At 43.4% G+C, this 20,299-nt stretch overlaps 1 protein-coding gene across 3 annotated transcripts in view; it reads left to right on the top strand.

The window, feature by feature from the left end:
- Window positions 1-20,299, top strand: part of LOC126094533 (zinc transporter 1) — a 679,313-nt gene that overhangs the window by 478,264 nt on the left and 180,750 nt on the right. For all 3 annotated transcript variants that reach the window (XM_049908954.1, XM_049908955.1, XM_049908956.1), the window contains one exon: window positions 6,928-7,029. The gene's annotated coding sequence lies outside the window, so the exon portion shown is untranslated. The remainder of the gene's footprint in view (window positions 1-6,927; window positions 7,030-20,299) is intronic.

The following is a 20,299-nucleotide window of genomic DNA, read 5'->3' on the forward strand; positions in this document are numbered from 1 at the left end:
TACCTCTCTCTCCTCTGCCATCTTTATCAGCCATAATAGGTTGACCCATGGTTTTTTTACACAATGATGTTGCAAGCGCCCCCCCCCCCCCCCCCCACGGTGATCCATAGTTTGCTGTACTGCTCCCACCATTTATCCTTTGCACTAAATATCCATTCCCACCTTTCTTGTCCCGAGTGTCCCTCATATTGTTACATCTCTCTTTGGTTTTCTTTGCAGAAATGGCTTGTCCTCCCAGGTTTAAGTACCTGAACTGGCCTCTGGAACTGGGGGGCTCTCGGTTAGCATTGGCGTTGGTTATAGAGGCCTTGGCCTTGACTCCACACCGGCCAGGTTCTCCCCCCTTTTTCCCTATATGTTGCCTGCTCTTTTGTGACGTTTTGTCCCCCTTTTATTGTCATCTTCCCCTGGTGTTGTCCTCACTGTGTCGTGATCATGGTGTCGAGTTGGGATTGGGAAGGGTTGGTGGTGGAACCAGTGCCCCAATGTATGTAGTATCCCTGGGGTGTACCTGATCTGTTTCCCTTCCTTCCCTCCGTCTTTGTTCTCTATTCTTCCTGCTGCTCTGACGTTCCTTTTACCTCTTTATTTGCCCGTTTTCTCTTCCCCTTGACTGGACTGTACTGTTTTTGGTGTTCCACCCTTGGTTTCTGTTACCTTAGATCATGGGACTGATGACATTGTTTGGTCCACCAACCAACCAAACGTAAATTCCCAAAAATTTCTTCCTCAGTTGAAGACTTGTATGATACTAGTAGACTTTTCTTAACCGGGAATGCTGAATATGCTGGTGCTAGTGTGCTTTTTATTTCGTCCTTGCTCCATCCATCATTGGTTATTTCACTGCCTACAACTTCATTTACTTTGCGATCGTCAATCCTGATGTTCATGTTTCTCGCTGTTCTCATTTCTGCTACTTCTCATTGCTTCGATTTACTCTCAATCCATTTTCTGTACTCATTAGACTGTTCATTCCATTCAACAGATCTTTTAATTCTTCTTCACTTCCACTGAGCAAATCTTAACATTTATATCCTTTCACCTTGAACTTTAATCCCACTCTTGGACCTTTCTTTTGTTTCCATTACTGCTTCTGCAATGTATAGACTGTGTTACATCCTTTTTAATCCGAGCACTTCATTTTTTGTCTTCCAGTCTTCTTATTCAGTCTTGCCCCACCTCACCCAATTATTTTAGAAATACAATGGCCTTTATTCATCCCTTCTGCCTTATCTACTTTTAAGTCTTTAAAAATTATTCTAAATTATGATCCTAATACTGGATCCTCGTGTGTGTTCCCTATAGCCTCCTGTTTCTTCTCGTATCAAGTCATCAGATTAGTCCTCCTCCTCAGAGGGCCTCAATGTAATCTTGCCAGCTTCCTGCCCTCTCCTCTGCGTTTACATTTAACATTGGAATTCCCGTGGCACTCTTAATGTTAACGCCCTTCCTTTGAATTTGTTTCGAATTTTTTGTATGCTGAATCAGTCCTTCCGACAATTTCTTTTTCGATTTCTTCACTTTTTCAAGTATTCATTTCGTCTTAGCCCTGCACTGAAGTATTTCTTCTGTTACCCATGGCTACTTCACAGTTTCGTTCCTTATACCTACGTTTTTCTCTCTAACGTCTGTGAGTGCTTTTTTTTTTTTTAGATATGTTCATTCCTCTCCAATTGAACTACATACTAGGCTATTCATTATCGAAGTATTTATAGCCTCAGAGAGCTAAAAGCGTCTCTCTTCATTCTTCAGTACTCCTGTATCCCACTTATTTGCCCATTGATTCTTCTTGACATCTCTTAAACTTCAGCCTACTCTCCATCACTACCAAATCGTGATCTGAGTCTCTGGCTTCCCATGGCTACCCTTTGCAATCCAATATCTGATTTCGGTGAACATGATGTAATCTAACTCAAATCTTCCCATATCTTCTGGCCGTTTCCAAGTATACCTCTTCTAGTTGTAGTTCTTGAACAGAGTATTAGCTTTTACGAGCTGAAATTTGTTGCAGAACTCAACAAGTCTTTATACCCTTTCATTCCTACTATAAAGCCCATGTTCTCACGCAACCTTTTCTTCTAGTCCTTCCCCTACAACCGCATTCCAACGCCCTTTACTATCAGATCTTCATCTTGCTTTACGTTCTGAATTACCCTTTAAATACCCTCATATTCTCTCCCTCTCTCTTTCATCTTCTGTTTGGTATATTGGCATATATATGTATCTGAATTATTGTCGTCGGTGTTGGTTTGCTGTCGCTTCTGATAACACTACTACTGCAGTGTTCACCGCAAGTCACTCTCTGTTCTATGTACTTTTTAATTTTTCTCACTACTACAAACTATTATAAAACATACAATGAAAATTTTATGTATATAGACTGAAGCGGCAAGTGAAAATTTAAACCAAGGCCGGGAATCGAATTCTTGTCTGCTGCTTAATAGGCATGTGCGGGTTTTTTTTTCATTTTGTTCGTTGTTGATCGTTGTGTTTGGTCGTTGCAGACGTCACATGACAGCCGTTCAAATTCATTGTTGATCTTTTCACTCAGTTTTATACACTCCTGGAAAATGAAATAAGAACACCGTGAATTCATTGTCCCAGGAAGGGGAAACTTTATTGACACATTCCTGGGGTCAGATACATCACATGATCACACTGACAGAACCACAGGCACATAGACACAGGCAACAGAGCATGCACAATGTCGGCACTAGTACAGTGTATATCCACCTTTCGCAGCAATGCAGGCTGCTATTCTCCCATGGAGACGATCGTAGAGATGCTGGATGTAGTCCTGTGGAACGGCTTGCCATGCCATTTCCACCTGGCGCCTCAGTTGGACCAGCGTTCGTGCTGGACGTGCAGACCGCGTGAGACGACGCTTCATCCAGTCCCAAACATGCTCAATGGGGGACAGATCCGGAGATCTTGCTGACCAGGGTATTTGATTTACACCTTCTAGAGCACGTTGGGTGGCACGGGATACATGCGGACGTGCATTGTCCTGTTGGAACAGCAAGTTCCCTTGCCGGTCTAGGAATGGTAGAACGATGGGTTCGATGACGGTTTGGATGTACCGTGCACTATTCAGTGTCCCCTCGACGATCACCAGTGGTGTACGGCCAGTGTAGGAGATCGCTCCCCACACCATGATGCCGGGTGTTGGCCCTGTGTGCCTCGGTCGTATGCAGTCCTGATTGTGGCGCTCACCTGCACGGCGCCAAACATGCATACGACCATCATTGGCACCAAGGCAGAAGCGACTCTCATCGCTGAAGACGACACGTCTCCATTCGTCCCTCCATTCACGCCTGTCGCGACACCACTGGAGGCGGGCTGCACGATGTTGGGGCGTGAGCGGAAGACGGCCTAACGGTGTGCGGGACCGTAGCCCAGCTTCATGGAGACGGTTGCGAATGGTCCTCGCCGATACCCCAGGAGCAACAGTGTCCCTAATTTGCTGGGAAGTGGCGGTGCGGTCCCCTACGGCACTGCGTAGGATCCTACGGTCTTGGCGTGCATCCGTGCGTCGCTGCGGTCCGGTCCCAGGTCGACGGGCACGTGCACCTTCCGCCGACCACTGGCGACAACATCGATGTACTGTGGAGACCTCACGCCCCACGTGTTGAGCAATTCGGCGGTACGTCCACCCGGCCTCCCGCATGCCCACTATACGCCCTCGCTCAAAGTCCGTCAACTGCACATACGGTTCACGTCCACGCTGTCGCGGCATGCTACCAGTGTTAAAGACTGCGATGGAGCTCCGTATGCCACGGCAAACTGGCTGACACTGACGGCGGCGGTGCACAAATGCTGCGCAGCTAGCGCCATTCGACGGCCAACACCGCGGTTCCTGGTGTGTCCGCTGTGCCGTGCGTGTGATCATTGCTCGTACAGCCCTCTCGCAGTGTCCGGAGCAAGTATGGTGGGTCTGACACACCGGTGTCAATGTGTTCTTTTTTCCATTTCCAGGAGTTTATTACAGAGGCCAACCAGCTCTCTGACCGAACACGCTGAGCTACCGTGCCGGCTGTGCGTTAGCCACTAAGCCACCTTAGCACTGCGGTTGACACAAGTGCACGGACTACTGTGGCACGTCTCCCACCTCGATCCAAATTCTAACTGCTGCCCCAGTCTGCTTATCTTCCCTCTGATACGAACAGAATTGCAGAGGCTCTCCATGTTCTAGAACAAGCACCTCAGCATCGAATTTAAACGGGAGATCCAGTCTGAAACCCAGGTGCAGGTACTTACACAAATGAAACCACATAATTAGAGAGACCGTACTGGTCTCATAGAGATAAAATCACCTTCTGTCACTGTTTCCTTGTGTCTTAGAGGACTAATTTACCACTAAGATTGCGTATCTTTGGCGACACGGGATACACTTGACTGCTGGAATGCTCCTATTGTGAATATGCACAGAGAAATCGAGCCAGCCCATTGGGGGACCCGGATCACCGATAGCAACCATACCCTAAGTTAGTTTCGAAATTACTCAGTTAACTTTTAGATAATACAGCAACCCGAGAACTTAAACTCTAAAACGGCAAATAAACTCGTAGAAAATTACAAACTACGTTGAACACGAAATACTTTTCAGTGTGTTGCCCACGTCGATAGGCTTGCCCTATGCCGCTTGCAGTGAGCATTTATCCGGCCAGGTAGAGGCCCCGATTCACAGGCTGTGAACCTACCCGCTGTTAGTCAATACAAACACGACCCAGTTCTTTGTGACTATTCAGTGATTCACTTGGTATAAAAAGTTGATTCCGAACGAGACCGGCTTCACGCAATTTAAGCAGCTTGCCTGTGAACGCCTGGAAAAATCAGAACAATTTCCATAAAGTATAGTAGGCTTTAACTAAAAAACGTGAACTCTTAGTAGGATAAAAGGATAAATACTGTAGGACATTTGGAGTGCTTCTTGACGAACATATTGACTTATTTACAGTTTTTTGTGAACATCAGTAACTTATATACTCTGTTTTCTGGCCAATATTGGAATCTGCACTAAGTGTCTTACTTAGATGGTTCAAACATTACGTACACATTAACATCATGTCCATCTAAAAAGTAGACGACAATCACGTATTTCAGTCACAAGTTTTTATTCTCGAAATATTTATATTTGATAATCAGAAGTTAGGTTATTGTTCTATAACTGATCAGTACGTAGTTTTCTTCCTGTTGGTAGCACTGTATTATATGTAGTCTACTTCATTCCCAATAGTATCTTGAAACATCCCAAAAAATTTCATACCTCGAGCTCAAATAGATTTGTTCGGCATAAAATAAACATGTCATAAAAAGTACTTCTCAATATATTCAGTTCAAAATTATATTTGATATAGACAACACCTCTGTTGTTCCTAATACGGTCCAACAGCAGAATCTTCTCGGTTTCCATGTTCCTCATCTTTTCTCTTCCTGTCCTCGTTTCTCTTGTTATTCTGGCCTCTTTAGTTTCCTCAAGGATCCACTTCCCAGCTTTGGCCACTCTCAGGGAATCAAGTACCACCAGTGATTGCCTCATACTGAACCCAGAATATATTCCTAGCGAACTCTAGAACTTCACACCAGTACCAAAACACTTGTCTGAAGGCATAACAACTGTCGAGAATGACAAAATAGCAACAACTCTAATTACAGAAAAGTTTATAAGCAAAACAACGCTCGAACACCAAAGATATATAAAGGAAAACGTAATACCATGGCAAAGAGTGTCTTCTAACAGAGTTGTCAACTCGAGAAACAGTTGTATAGTATATACTTCTCCAGTGGGAGTCTACTGACTACATGTAATGTATGAAAGCAGCGGAAACGTAAGTGTGGGCGCACACCGAGAGATCTTTAACTTGGTTTTTTAAATAACTTTCCTATGTCCAAGTCAGTTTTTTAACTACTATTTTCTCAAAAAAACTAGGTATTGTTTTAAGATGGAAAACAAAGAATTGATTTTTTGAATCGGGTTCACAAGTAACCTTAACGGTTTGTTTAAATGAAATAATAATAATAAAGTAAATGATGAATGCTGGTTTCAAGTCTTCGTGAGTTCCTGAATTCGTAAGTGGTTGGTTTTAAATAATTGGTTAAGTTTATCGTGTAAGGACTAACCAGCGCATTAGTCGCAATATCCTGGTGATTAATCACACAGTAAGGTGATAAGAAAAAAGGCATGTTTTTTCCTGTTTGATGAAAAATGTTTACAACTCACTGACCTTTGAGTTAAACAAATCAGAGTTCAATGATTGCTCTTTAAGTAGAATCAACGTCTCAACAGCACTTTAGCTTTTAAATTAAAGGACCACATTATCTAATTACACAGGATGTGGAGTGGTACGAGTGAGCGTCGGATGGCAGCATAGGGAAAGGGTTAAAAGAAAAAAAATTCAGGTTCATTGGACGAATATTAAGAAAACGCAGTTAATCAGTGAAAGAACTGGCTCGCGAAACGCGTGTAAGACCGACTCTTGAGTATTCCTCACCAGTGTGCGACAGTTGAGAGTTTGAATTAATAGAAGAAGCAGAGAAAAGGTCCAACGAATAGCGGCGCGTTTCGTCACCGGATCGCTAAATAAGCGCGACTGTGTCACGGAGATGCTCGAAACATCCAGGGACAGACGCTGCAAGAGGTCCGCGCCCCACCATATCAGCTCCACACACACATAACACGCAAAATAACCGCGATGAGAAAATGACCGAAATTAGAGCTAATCCACCATTTGCAAATTGTGTGCCGCTATCGTTTCGTCCTTTAGCAGTTCAAAGTACCCTCCATAATATAGTGGCTCGCGGATGTAGAGGTAGACGTGTACACTCAAGTACGACACCGTTCCCTGGCTTTGCTACAGCCCCTTTGTATTGATGAATTGTGTCCCGGACATGCGGGAGTAATCCTGTCCTTTTCGGTTGGTTTTGCAGCTGGAGTATGAGACGGACTTTCGGGAGGAAGAGCCGGCGATCGTGACAGAGTGTGACAGAGAATGACGCAGCCGTCTGCAGAAACCTAGCGGCACCTCTCAGGTACGGCAAACGCGACGAGGCGTAAAGCAGACCATTTCCACAGCTTTTTTCATTTTCGTGTTTAGAATTTATACATCATCGAAGAACACATTTTAGCCAGACTATCTAACATTAAGATAAATCCGGCAAATACAGGCCTCAATTTCGCCCGGAAGGCACCAGCACCTCCCAGAGAACGTTTTTGAACTCACTGGATCCCCTGCGGGTCCGGAGGTTAGAACAGGCCCGAGGTATTCCTGCCTGTCGTAAGAGGCGACTAAAAGGAGTATCTCACGTTTCGGCCTTTATGTGCTGGTCCCCTGTAGGGTTTGACCTCCATTTTTCAAAATTTACCCGAAGAGCGTGCCAGTTGGGGAAGGGCACATTACATGGTGCATCGTGTCCATTGTGCATTGAGATCTTTAGCCCACTTTCTCGTCGTCGCATTGCAGTCCCGCCCATTCTCCTTATCCTGGGCGAGGACACCTTCCTGGGTGCGTATTCCACCAGGCACTATGCAGTGTCGCTTTCTGTGCCGACGATGACCATTGTCTTCTTAGCACCTCATATCCAGCACAGTAGCTGTAGCCCCCTGACAACACAGGGATCGCTCTGTTGATGCCTCCCCACGTATGCCAAGGCCCATCTCCCTGGGCCATCGGGAGTCTGGGCAATGGCCATCCTGCCTGGTGGCCTTTGCTACGGCTGGGTGGCGCCGGTGGGGAGGATTCCTGGTCGGAGTGGGTGGCATCAGGGCAGATGATACGACGTGAAGCGTAGTACGTCATCTCTTGCTGGTGGTCCGCCGCCAGCAGTCTCTAAGCGAACAAAGTCTAACTTTAATGCAAAGAAATATGACCCCAGTTTTGCAAGTCTTACTCGCACCTGGCGATTTTTTATTGTGAAACTAAATAAGTCACGATTACATTGCATCCTGGGTGATGGAAAACATGTGAAACTGTCTGCGTCTGTCCCTATACCGACATTTTGTGCCACGTATAAATTTTATTATGTCTTCAACGCGCCAAAAATAGTTCAATAATACATAAAACGTTTTTGTGTTTATCTGTGTCGTTGATAAATGTAAAACAAAGCCGCATGCGGCTGATTAACGCTCCCTCCCCTCTGTTCCCGCTCAATAAAGCGTAACGTGGGTGCTGTGCACTCTGGCGAGAGAGATTGGCACGCATGCATGAGCACCACATACGAGATGAGTTCTTGGCCACCTATGTTTGAGATAAAACATTTTAGTGAAATACATGTTACACGATTTCAAGGTAAATCCGTGAATAAAATGAAAAAATGGCAGCGAACTTTTATTATTTCATTATGCTGATATTATATATAAAAAGAAAGGAAAAATTCATGTGTGAGCAGAACTAATCATCGAACACTTCAGAAAATTCTTTCCCCTATTATTCTAGAAGGTATTTCTGAACAGTCCCGTTTTAAAGTACAGCAGTAATCTATAAACACGCGCTTATCGAAACTTCCTTGGTAGTGGTCCTCCGTAGTATTAATATCACTGTGAAATCGTCCACCTTGTACATCACTGGCGTCTCCTAAATCGTCTGGAAAACGGCCTGAGTATTTGTGTAAACAGTTCTCCTTAATACTCCTCTTTCACTCAAGGGATTTCAAACTGTTAAGCACCTCGTTTACCAGTCCAACATAGTTTTTAGATTTGCGTTTGTCGAGAAAAGTTTCGGACAGCTGCACCAAATGAGGTCCAGGCTTTTAACTGAGCCACGTTCATGTATGAAGGCAGGATCCTTAATGAGTTGTTCTATTTGTTGACCGTTAAATATTCCTGCTTCAATTTTTCCCGCTCTCAGATGAGACAACATACATATGCAAAACATGATCCGTTCGTGTCAAGAACCTTCACCAACGCTTTTGAAATTCTTTCGATAATTATTTTGCAAGACGTACGGAAACGTGTGTGACGTTCTGTCTGACGATTAAAGAATTCCGGAGTGCAATACGTGGACTCATTGCAACAACTACTGCCACATTTTTTATACATAGAAATTGAATGATCAGGAGGGGTTTGGTCAACTAACCTTAAACGATGCAAGAAAAAAGGAAAGAAACCAATAAAGTGTATAGTCTATTATTTTTGCCATATATCATTTAAACACTGACAAACTTTACACAGACTTTTAATTATTCCACAATGTCTATACTCAATAAACATATTTCTGGCCACAACAGAGGTACCGATATTATTGTGAGTGTGTACACAAATCTGACAGAATCCCTCTAGTACGTAAGCAACCAACAACTACGAGGGTTGGAACTTAAATAGTGGAAACTGTTTATTCACAACCGACACAAAAGAGTTACACGTTTGCACCTGTTACTGTCATTCAAACTAGTCACCAGCGTTGTGTAAAACCCGTTGCCAGCGATGTGGAAGGCGTAGTATACCGTTAGCAGGGCCTGTTCTGTTGATGGCGCTAATGGAGCGGTGTAAAGATGCGGTGATTGGCGTGTACGACTGTGATGGTGTTATCGTAACGCATTACGTTCCTCCACGGCAGACCGTTAATGCACACTATTACTGCTCGTTATGGAGCATCACCTGCGATCAGCTTTGCGAAATAAGCGGCGACACTTTCTGCGCAACCCACCCATCATTTTGCACGATAATGCGCGGGCGCATACAGCGCAAGCTGTGGCTCCTCTGTTCGGTCGATGGGACTGGGAAGTACTGTACCATCCACCATACTCCCCGGACTTAAGTCCTTGTGACTATGATTTGATTCCGAAGATGAAGGAACCACTTCGTGGCATTCGCTTCAGAACTGTTCCAGAGATTCGACAGGCAGTAGACCGCTCCATTCTCACCATCAACAGAACTGGCTCTGCCAACGGTATACTACGCCTTCCACATCGCTGGTAACAAGTACTACACAGCGCTGGTGACTACTTTGAAGGACAGTAACAGGTGCAAACGTGTAACTTTTTTATATCTGTTGTGAACAAATAGTTGCCAGTATTTAAGTTCCAACCCTCGTACCTGCAGCAAAAAGGAAAATTACCAAAAATCCTCAAGTAATACCAAAGTCTCCTCCGGCGCTACCAGCACGATTACGGCAGGCTGCGACCTCTCTCCTCCGTCCAACCACTTCAGACTCCACTCGACAACTGCTCGCTCTCCACTACTCGCAACAATATTTCGGAGTTTGTGTATGCACACAGTAGAATCGTATACGTCCAACTTTCAGGCCCAGTTTGATATGCAGTGGAGGGAAGACGATTTTCTCTCGTTCAACAAAAAGGTAGTTAATGACACTTTTTTCCTCTACGTCCATGTTTCCTCTTTTAAGTCACACTTTTTCTAACCCAGTGGTTGTTTTATCTCTGCGGTCACAGAGGCACAAGAAGCAAGATTATCTGGTGTGGTTATTTTGTTGTCAAACGAAAACGTTAACATTTTTATCTCCACATTCATGTCCGAGATACTTTATCTTCTCTAAGACAGAAGATTTGATCTTGAATGATTTTTCTTTCATTTTCGTTGTGTAAGTAGTTCGTAACTAACCACATTTGTTCCCATTGTGTAGATCACATTGCAGTCTTAGGCCTAAACTGCCAATAAATAGCCGACAATCATATGAAAAACAAACAGAAAGTACCATTTTTTTCCCGTGAGTCCTCTAAATTCGCGACAAAATACAAGACTGTCTTCTTGAAAGCAGAAGGGTGTTGTTGTTGTGGTCTTCAGTCCTGAGACTGGTTTGATGCAGCTCTCCACGCCACTCTCTCCTGTGCAAGCTTCTTCATCTCCCAGTACCTGCTGCACCCTACATCCTTCTGAATCTGCTTAATGTATTCATCTCTTGGTCTCCCTCTACAATTTTTACCCTCCACGCTGCACTCCAGTACTAATTTGGTGATCCCTTGATGCCTCAGAACATGTCCTACCAATCGATCCCTTCTTCTAGTGAAGTTGTGCCACAAACTCCTCTTCTCCCCAATTCTATTCAATACCTCCCTATTAGTTATGTGACCTACCCAACTAATCTTCAGCATTCTTCTGTAGCACCACATTTCGAAAGCTTCTATTCTCTTCTTGTCCAAACTATTTATTGTCCATGTTTCACTTCCATACATGGCTACACTCCATACAAATACTTTCAGAAACGACATCCTGACACTTAAATCAATATTCGATGTTAACAAATTTCTCTTCTTCAGAAACGCTTTCCTTGCCATTGCCAGTCTACATTTTATATCCTCTCTGCTTCGACCATCATCAGTTATTTTGCTCCCCAAATAGCAAAACTCATTTACTACTTTAAGCGTCTCGTTTCCTAATGTAATTCCCTCAGCATCACCCGACTTAATTCGACTACATTCCATTATCCTTGTTTTGCTTTTGATGATATTCGTCTTATACCCTCCTTTCAAGATGTAACCTCCCCCTCACTTATCGACCTTAATGACAGTGAAAAATTAAACCGCGTGTACCTAATGGAAATTTGGGAAAAGCAATCGTCACCGAAGTTAATCTGTCGGTAAAGAGGGAAGAAAGGGTTACATCTAAATGAAAGGAAAAATGCAAATGAAACTGGTGGAAATTAATTTTGAAAAGAGGTAAAGTTGAAAAAGAAAGTAAATGTGCGGCCGTTACGTTAACAATTAACTAGCGCTAATTAGATATTTGAGATTTTGGGAAAATTACTCGTCGCCAGCCCTAAGGACAATTACTATAGTAACTGAAAAAGAAAGGTTATTGCACATACAATTAGCACTAAAAGCGTGGCAACTGAAGGTTGACACGTGTTGTGTGAAAACTGAATGTATGTCAGAAGTAATAAATTTCGCTACACTCTGACTTAATTTAGCAAAAGAATTAATAAAACCGGAAAAATGAAACTTAATTTAGTGACTGAAATTAATAGTGAGCTTTCTTTCTGAAGCACATCGAAATTCAGTAAAATACGGTTAGTCTTGAACTACCTCAACAATCATTTCAAAAGCTACTTGAATCTACGCAATTTAAAAATAAGAGATTTAACTTCGATCTTGAATTAAATGATTCTGAACAATTAACAATAGTAAAATTTAGTACATACCAAGCTGAGCTGCAGTCACAGGTAAGCTAAAAATATGGTAACAAAACTCGCGTTCTTAATTTCTGCTTGTGTAATCTAAATATTGTAGCCAGCTATGAATACTTTAACTGAACTTTGAAATTAAAGCAGTGAAATCGAATGGTATTATTTTGATGCTGGCGTTTGAATTTCAACGACACTCGGGTTCATTCCGCAAAAGGAAGGGACCCTGCTTGGTAATGCAATTGGGACAATGAGCAACAAAGCTTCATGCTACGTTGCTGTCATTTAGTTATGAAAATGGATCAGTTTGAAAAGCTGAGGTCTGCCATACAGTTCTAAAACTTTACGTGCTTCCAGTCTTCCTTGTTGGTTGATTGAAGGTTTGAAGCCGTCGATCGAAGAGGTGGCGACAGTCACTCATTGTCGGCCGTCGCTGTTGCAGAAGCTGGATGTTGGCGCGCCTTCTTCTCGACACGGTCACCAGGCGAAACGGGCTCTTGATGCTTCCCGTCCGCGACACCGTGTCAGAAACTATCATAGCAAATCGAGCGCAATTACATGGTGCCCAACCCCGGAAGCGCGGCAACTCGCGGGAGCGTCACACAACACACCTGCTCCACTGCACCACCCCACACAAACACTATCTGCTCCGCCCGCGCTCCAAGCGGCAGAGTTAACACTACCAAAGATCCTAAAGACTTTGGTTCTCCACACGACCTATCGATATATTCGTTCGATAGCATAGCTTTCCCTAGGCAAGACCCAGCGTAAAAATACAAATAATATTTACAAAAAAACCAATTATACATCGACATAAATGCATATATATATATATATATATATATATATATATATATATATATATATATATATATATATATATACACTCCTGGAAATTGAAATAAGAACACCGTGAATTCATTGTCCCAGGAAGGGGAAACTTTATTGACACATTCCTGGGGTCAGATACATCATATGATCACACTGACAGAACCACAGGCACATAGACACAGGCAACAGAGCATGCACAATGTCGGCATATGTGTATATCCACCTTTCGCAGCAATGCAGGCTGCTATTCTCCCATGGAGACGATCGTAGAGATGCTGGATGTAGTCCTGTGGAACGGCTTGCCATGCCATTTCCACCTGGCGCCTCAGTTGGACCAGCGTTCGTGCTGGACGTGCAGACCTCGTGAGACGACGCTTCATCCAGTCCCAAACATGCTCAATGGGGGACAGATCCGGAGATCTTGCTGGCCAGGGTAGTTGACTTACACCTTCTATAGCACGTTGGGTGGCACGGGATACATGCGGACGTGCATTGTCCTGTTGGAACAGCAAGTTCCCTTGCCGGTCTAGGAATGGTAGAACGATGGGTTCGATGACGGTTTGGATGTACCGTGCACTATTCAGTGTCCCCTCGACGATCACCAGTGGTGTACGGCCAGTGTAGGAGATCGCTCCCCACACCATGATGCCGGGTGTTGGCCCTGTGTGCCTCGGTCGTATGCAGTCCTGATTGTGGCGCTCACCTGCACGGCGCCAAACACGCATACGACCATCATTGGCACCAAGGCAGAAGCGACTCTCATCGCTGAAGACGACACGTCTCCATTCGTCCCTCCATTCACGCCTGTCGCGACACCACTGGAGGCGGGCTGCACGATGTTGGGGCGTGAGCGGAAGACGGCCTAACGGTGTGCGGGACCGTAGCCCAGCTTCATGGAGACGGTTGCGAATGGTCCTCGCCGATACCCCAGGAGCAACAGTGTCCCTAATTTGCTGGGAAGTGGCGGTGCGGTCCCCTACGGCACTGCGTAGGATCCTACGGTCTTGGCGTGCATCCGTGCGTCGCTGCGGTCCGGTCCCAGGTCGACGGGCACGTGCACCTTCCGCCGACCACTGGCGACAACATCGATGTTCTGTGGAGACCTCACGCCCCACGTGTTGAGCAATTCGGCGGTACGTCCACCCGGCCTCCCGCATGCCCACTATACGCCCTCGCTCAAAGTCCGTCAACTGCACATACGGTTCACGTCCACGCTGTCGCGGCATGCTACCAGTGTTAAAGACTGCGATGGAGCTCCGTATGCCACGGCAAACTGGCTGACACTGACGGCGGCGGTGCACAAATGCTGCGCAGCTAGCGCCATTCGACGGCCAACACCACGGTTCCTGGTGTGTCCGCTGTGCCGTGCGTGTGATCATTGCTTGTACAGCCCTCTCGCAGTGTCCGGAGCAAGTATGGTGGGTCTGACACACCGGTGTCAATGTGTTCTTTTTTCCATTTCCAGGAGTGTATATATACACACAAATAGTAAAACAATTACAATATATAAAGACACAGAAATGTCATATCTTGAGGTGACAAAACAAGGAAAAAAATTATAGTATAATACATGGAAATAGGAGGATATGCATTTCCGGTGTTACAAAGACACTGTCCATTCCATTCAACTGCTCTTCCAAGTCCTTTGCTGTCTCTGACAGAATTACAATGTAATCGGCGAACCTCAAAGTTTTCTTTTTCTTCTCCATAGATTTTAATTCCTACTCAGAATTTTTCTTTTGTTTCCTTTACTGCTTGCTCAATATGCAGATTGAATAGCATCGGGGAGAGGCTACAACCCTGTCTCACTCTCTTCCCAACCACTGCTTCCCTTTCATGCCCCAAGATTCTTATAACTGCCATCCTGTACAAATTGTAAATAGCCTTTCGCTCCCTGTATTTTACCTCTGCCACCTTCAGAATTTGAAAGACAGTATTCCAGTCAACATTGTCAAAAGCTTTCTCTAAGTCTACAAATGCTAGAAACGTAGGTTTGCCTCTCCTTAATTTTTCTTCTAAGGTAAGTCGTAGGGTCAGTATTGCCTCACGTGTTCCAACGTTTCTACGGAACCTTTTTCTCTTGAACGGTAAAAGTTAATTTTGGTTTCTTGTTCCAGTAAATTTTTATTGTTCAACCTGGTAGCCAGTAATTCAGAAGCTTCTTTTGACATGTTGACATCTCTGGTGAGGTCATTTAACTGATCCCGTTTAAAATGGCGAGGAACTGATATCACCTCATAATCTCTGTCTCCTTCATTAATATGTGAGGACAACACTCGTCCTGACGGAGGTGTGTTAGCTGGAGAAACGTTGGGCTGGTCACTTCCTCTGAGTTAGGGGCCGGCCGTATTGCACAGACTAAATCACGATAAATTCTCTCGCTAGAGTTGCCTCAGTTGATTCCAGTAATATTTAGTAAGCAACCGAATTTCAGACTTCCTCTTTTCCCATTAACCCATTGTCTTAAACGTTCTGTAGAAGTTTTACACATCTGACGCGGCGCCTAGGTGGCTTCCTGATCACGAAGCCCAACACCAAAGATCCAAGATAAGCTATCTTTCAAAGTCGCTAACAGTTTCCCGTTTCCTTGAAACTTTGCATTCTCAGCGTATGAAGCAAATCACATCAGTGATATTCACACAACTTCTTCTTGAACTCATTTTCTTTCTGTTTCACAACAAAAATAAAACAATCTAGGACACAGAGCGTTTTTGGTTAATTTTGTAAAAATTCCTTCCTTGCCACAGATAACACGCGAGACCCAACTTCGCTCTACTTTGTAAGGCGAGAGAGAAGTCGCAAACTGACCTAACTTTAGCGTTGAATGTCATTAAGTTAGCATGTCGCTACTCCATCTGATTGACTTCCCTGCAACTAACTGGACAGCAGACTGACAGTAGGGCAAATATACAAGAACTGCACAAAATGGATTTAAAAATCTACATTTCGCGTAGAACTGCACATTAAAGAACACTGATCTGAACAACTAGAGCAGACTGAGAAAATCGGATTTCATATTTATATTCACTGTCCCTAATTAAGCTAAAATCGGTTTCAAAATTCTAGGCATCAAGCAAAATCTGTGTCTTGTAGGCCTGTGTTAACTACTACTTTGTTTACATTTTGCTCTCGGTTATGAAATTGTAGAGCCAAAAATTTGTGGTACGAAGCGGCTTTTGGTTGTTGCAGAATAAATATTTCAGCCACGGTCAACATTTGAATGATCCTTTTAAAGCACGCAGGTGTTTTTTCGTTATGTCTTTAAGCAATTCTATTCGTTTTATCTTACGAAGTAGGGCGATAGATTTTATTGAACTTCATTCAGGAAAATATCCGTGCAGCAGAAAATCACCAGATCACTGCAAGTGAGAAATAATTATAGATTTCCACGCTCATTAGGGTATAATTGCTAGAGGCACCTGCAGGCACTAGCTAGCTATTCAGAGTAGCAAGGATCTGCTGGTCAATAGGAGCAGCATTTTACCTTGGATGGAGTCACTGAAGTTTGTTGGGACCATTTGCTCATGTACGCGAGAGGGTGCAGAAAAGTATTACTTCCGAATCTTCTTTTTTTTTCTTGTTCTCAACATCGGTTGAGGTACTACATGTCATGCGTATTACTCGGTCGACTTTCCCGGAAGTACAAATCCTATGTTGCTAGAGGGCTCCGAATTGTAGCATGTAACATAGAGGTGTGTAACGTAACTATGTCGGTGGGTGAGAAACAGCGCGCTGCAGTTGAGGTTCTAACCGCAGAAGAGTTAGTCCACATATTATGGAGCACCCTCTCCGTCAGCGTGACAATGCCGGACCACACAACACACGAGAGCACTGCGACGTGCGCAACAATCCCGACGCCTTGGCTTCCCCTGCCACCGGCCAACCCCCACACACACGCGACTTGGCCCCATCCGATTTTCATCTCTTTCCAAAATTACAGGAACTTCGAGGACTTCACTCTGATATGCAGAAGCGGTGCATCTACATCTACATACATACTCCGCAATCCACCAGACAGTAAATTTGTAAGACTGGATGTCATGAACTGATATATATATATATATATATATATATATATTTATTATTATTATTATTATTATTATTGGTGTTTTGCCCTTAAAGAGCGCATTTGGACTAAACTACATGGCCAGTTCCTTTTGCTGCCTTCCTTGCTGCCCAAACTTCCCTCATTCGCTCGCTGTGTTTCTGTTTCCGGTCCTCTGTCCATGCTTCTTGTCGGCTTCGTGTCTTCGGCTTCATCTTGATTGCCTTTTTGGTTGCCCATATTTCTTTCATCTTCTGGCTGTGATCTTGCTTTCGTTCTTCGGTCCATTTTATGCCTGTTCGTTTGTCGCATTGTATCTCATGTAGTTTACTTTTCTTAATGATGTTTCTGAACTTTATTCTGTCGTTTATTGTGTCTGCTGTTATGTTGAGCTGGTTCAGGTCGTTTTCTACCTCTGCCACCCATTTGTTGTTTCTAGTGGTTACCCAGTCAAAGATCTGTTTGGTCAGCCTGTGTGATGGCATTCTGTATAGGTGTCCATAGAATTGTAGTCTGCGTTTTCTAATCTTTTCTGTGATTGTCTCCGTATGTTTGTAGAGTTCCTCTGTAGGTTTCTTGATCCATATTCTATTGTTGTTAGTTGCGCCAAATATTTTCCTAAGTATTTTCCGTTCTACTTTTTCTAATTGTCTGATACGTGTATGCCCTCGGATTAGTGTGGTCTCTGCTGCATATAGTGCCTCGGGGAGCACCACCGTGTCGTAATGGCGTAATTTGGCTTTTTGTGAGATAGACTTCTTGTTGTAATGATTCCACACTACTTTGTATGCCTTGTCCAGTTTAGTCTTTCTTTCTTCATTTGAGTCTCTGTTATGTCCACTCATTTGTAGTGTTTCACCGAGGTATTTGAAGTTTGTTGTTTTGTAAATCGTGCCATACTTTGTGTTCAGAGATGAGAGTTTCTTTGTGCTCATAAACTGTGTCTTTTCGTAAGAGATCTGTAGTCCAGTTTTGGAAGCGATTTCGTGCAGTTTTTCAATAGCGTCTTTTGTTTCCTTTATACCTTTCGTGACAATCGCCAAATCATCTGCAAAAGCCAGGCATTTAATCTGTAGGTTTCCTAAGGTTATCCCCTGTTGTGATGTTTCCCATTCTTTTATGACCTTATCTAACACCAGATTGAAAAGGAGAGGTGAGAGGCCATCGCCTTGTCGGACACCTGTGCGAATTTCGAAGGGCTCTGATAGTTCCCCACAGAACTTTACTTTGCAGGTCGTGTTGGTTAAAGTTTTCTCTATGATAGCTCGTGTTTTGTTGTCTACTTTGTATTCTGCTAGAATTTTGAAGAGAGTTTTCCGGCCGATAGAGTCGTACGCCTTTCTGAAGTCAACAAAGGTAATGATCAGGTTCTGTTTGTGTTGTAAAATCATTTTCAGGTTCCAAATTTGTTCCGCACAAGACCGCCCTTTACGGAAGCCTGCTTGGTATTCCCCAATCAATATATATATATATATATATATATATATATATATATATATATATATATATATATATATAATGACTTTTGAACACTATTAAGGTAAATACATTGTTTGTTCTTATCAAAATCTTTCATTTGCTAACTGTGCCTATCAGTAGTTAGTGCCTTCAGTAGTTTGAATCTTTTATTTAGCTGGCAAAATTCTAAAGGTGGCACGGGTAAAATACAGGGAGCGAAAGGCTATTTACAATTTGTACAGAAACCAGGTGGCAGTTATAAGAGTCGAGGGACATGATAGGGAAGCAGTGGTTGGGAAGGGAGTAAGACAGGGTTGTAGCCTATCCCCGATGTTATTCAATCTTTATATTGAGCAAGCAGTAAAGGAAACAAAGGAAACAAAAGAAAAATTTGGAGTAGGTATTAAAATCCATGGAGAAGAAATAAAAACTTTGAGGTTCGCCGATGACATTGTAATTCTGTCAGAGACAGCAAAGGACTTGGAAGAGCAGTTGAATGGAATGGATGGTGTCTTGAAAGGAGGATATAAGATGAACATCAACAAAAGCAAAACGAGGATAATGGAATGTAGTCGATTTAAGTCGGGTGATGCTGAGGGAATTAGATTAGGAAATAAGACACTTAAAGTAGTAAAGGAGTTTTGCTATTTGGGGAGCAAAATAACTGATGATGGTCGAAGTAGAGAGGATACAAAATGTAGACTGGCAATGGCAAGGAAAGCGTTTCTGAAGAAGAGAAATTTGTTAACATAGAGTATAGATTTAAGTGTCAGGAAATCATTTCTGAAAGTATTTGTATGGAGTGTAGCCATGTATGGAAGTGAAACATGGACGGTAAATAGTTTGGACAAGAAGAGAATAGAAGCTTTCGAAATGTGGTGCTACAGAAGAATGCTGAAGATTAGATGGATAGATCACATAACTAATGAGGAAGTATTGAATAGGATTGGGGAGAAGAGAAGTTTGTGGCACAACTTGACCAGAAGAAGGGATCGGTTGGTAGGACATGTTCTGAGGCATCAAGGGATCACCAATTTAGTATTGGAGGGCAGCGTGGAGGGTAAAAATCGTAGGGGGAGACCAAGAGATGAATACACTAAGCAGATTCAGAAGGATGTAGGTTGCAGTAGGTACTGGGAGATGAAGAAGCTTGCACAGGATAGAGTAGCATGGAGAGCTGCATCAAACCAGTCTCAGGACTGAAGACCACAACAACAACAACATAGTGACGCTCGCTGTATTGCAGTAGTTCGAGTAACAAAGATTTTTGTGAGGTAAGAATTCATGAAAGGTATAGGTTATTGTTAGTCAGGGCCATTCTTTTGTAGGGATTACTGAAAGTCAGATTGCGTTGCGCTAAAAATATTGTGTGTCACTTTAGTGAATGTGAGTACGTTCAGTTTTGCTCAGCTGTTTGAAAATCAAATATGTAAGAGGTTTATCAGCACAGTCATTCATAAATTTTTCTAAGGGGGTGTTTCAAATGTTACGCCCAAATATTTAATCGACGTGACTGTGTCAAGCGCTACACTACTAATGGAGTATTCAAACATTACGGGATTCTTTTTCCTATTCATCTGCATTAATTTACATTTATCTATTTTTAGAGTTATCTGCCATTCTTTACACCAATCACAAAGCCTGTCCAAGTCATCTTGTATCCTCCTACAGTCACTCAACGACGACACCTTCCCGTACACCACAGCATCATCAGCAAACAGCCGCACATTGCTATCCACCCTACCCAAAGGATCATTTATGTAGATAGAAAACAACAGCAAACCAACTACACTTCCCTGGGGCACTCCAGATGATACCCTCGCCTCCAATGAATACTCACCATCGAGGACAACGTACCGGGTTCTATTACTTAAGAAGTCTTCGAGCCACT

The sequence above is a fragment of the Schistocerca cancellata genome, chromosome 8 (assembly GCF_023864275.1).
Source record: "Schistocerca cancellata isolate TAMUIC-IGC-003103 chromosome 8, iqSchCanc2.1, whole genome shotgun sequence".
Taxonomy (NCBI): domain Eukaryota; kingdom Metazoa; phylum Arthropoda; class Insecta; order Orthoptera; family Acrididae; genus Schistocerca; species Schistocerca cancellata.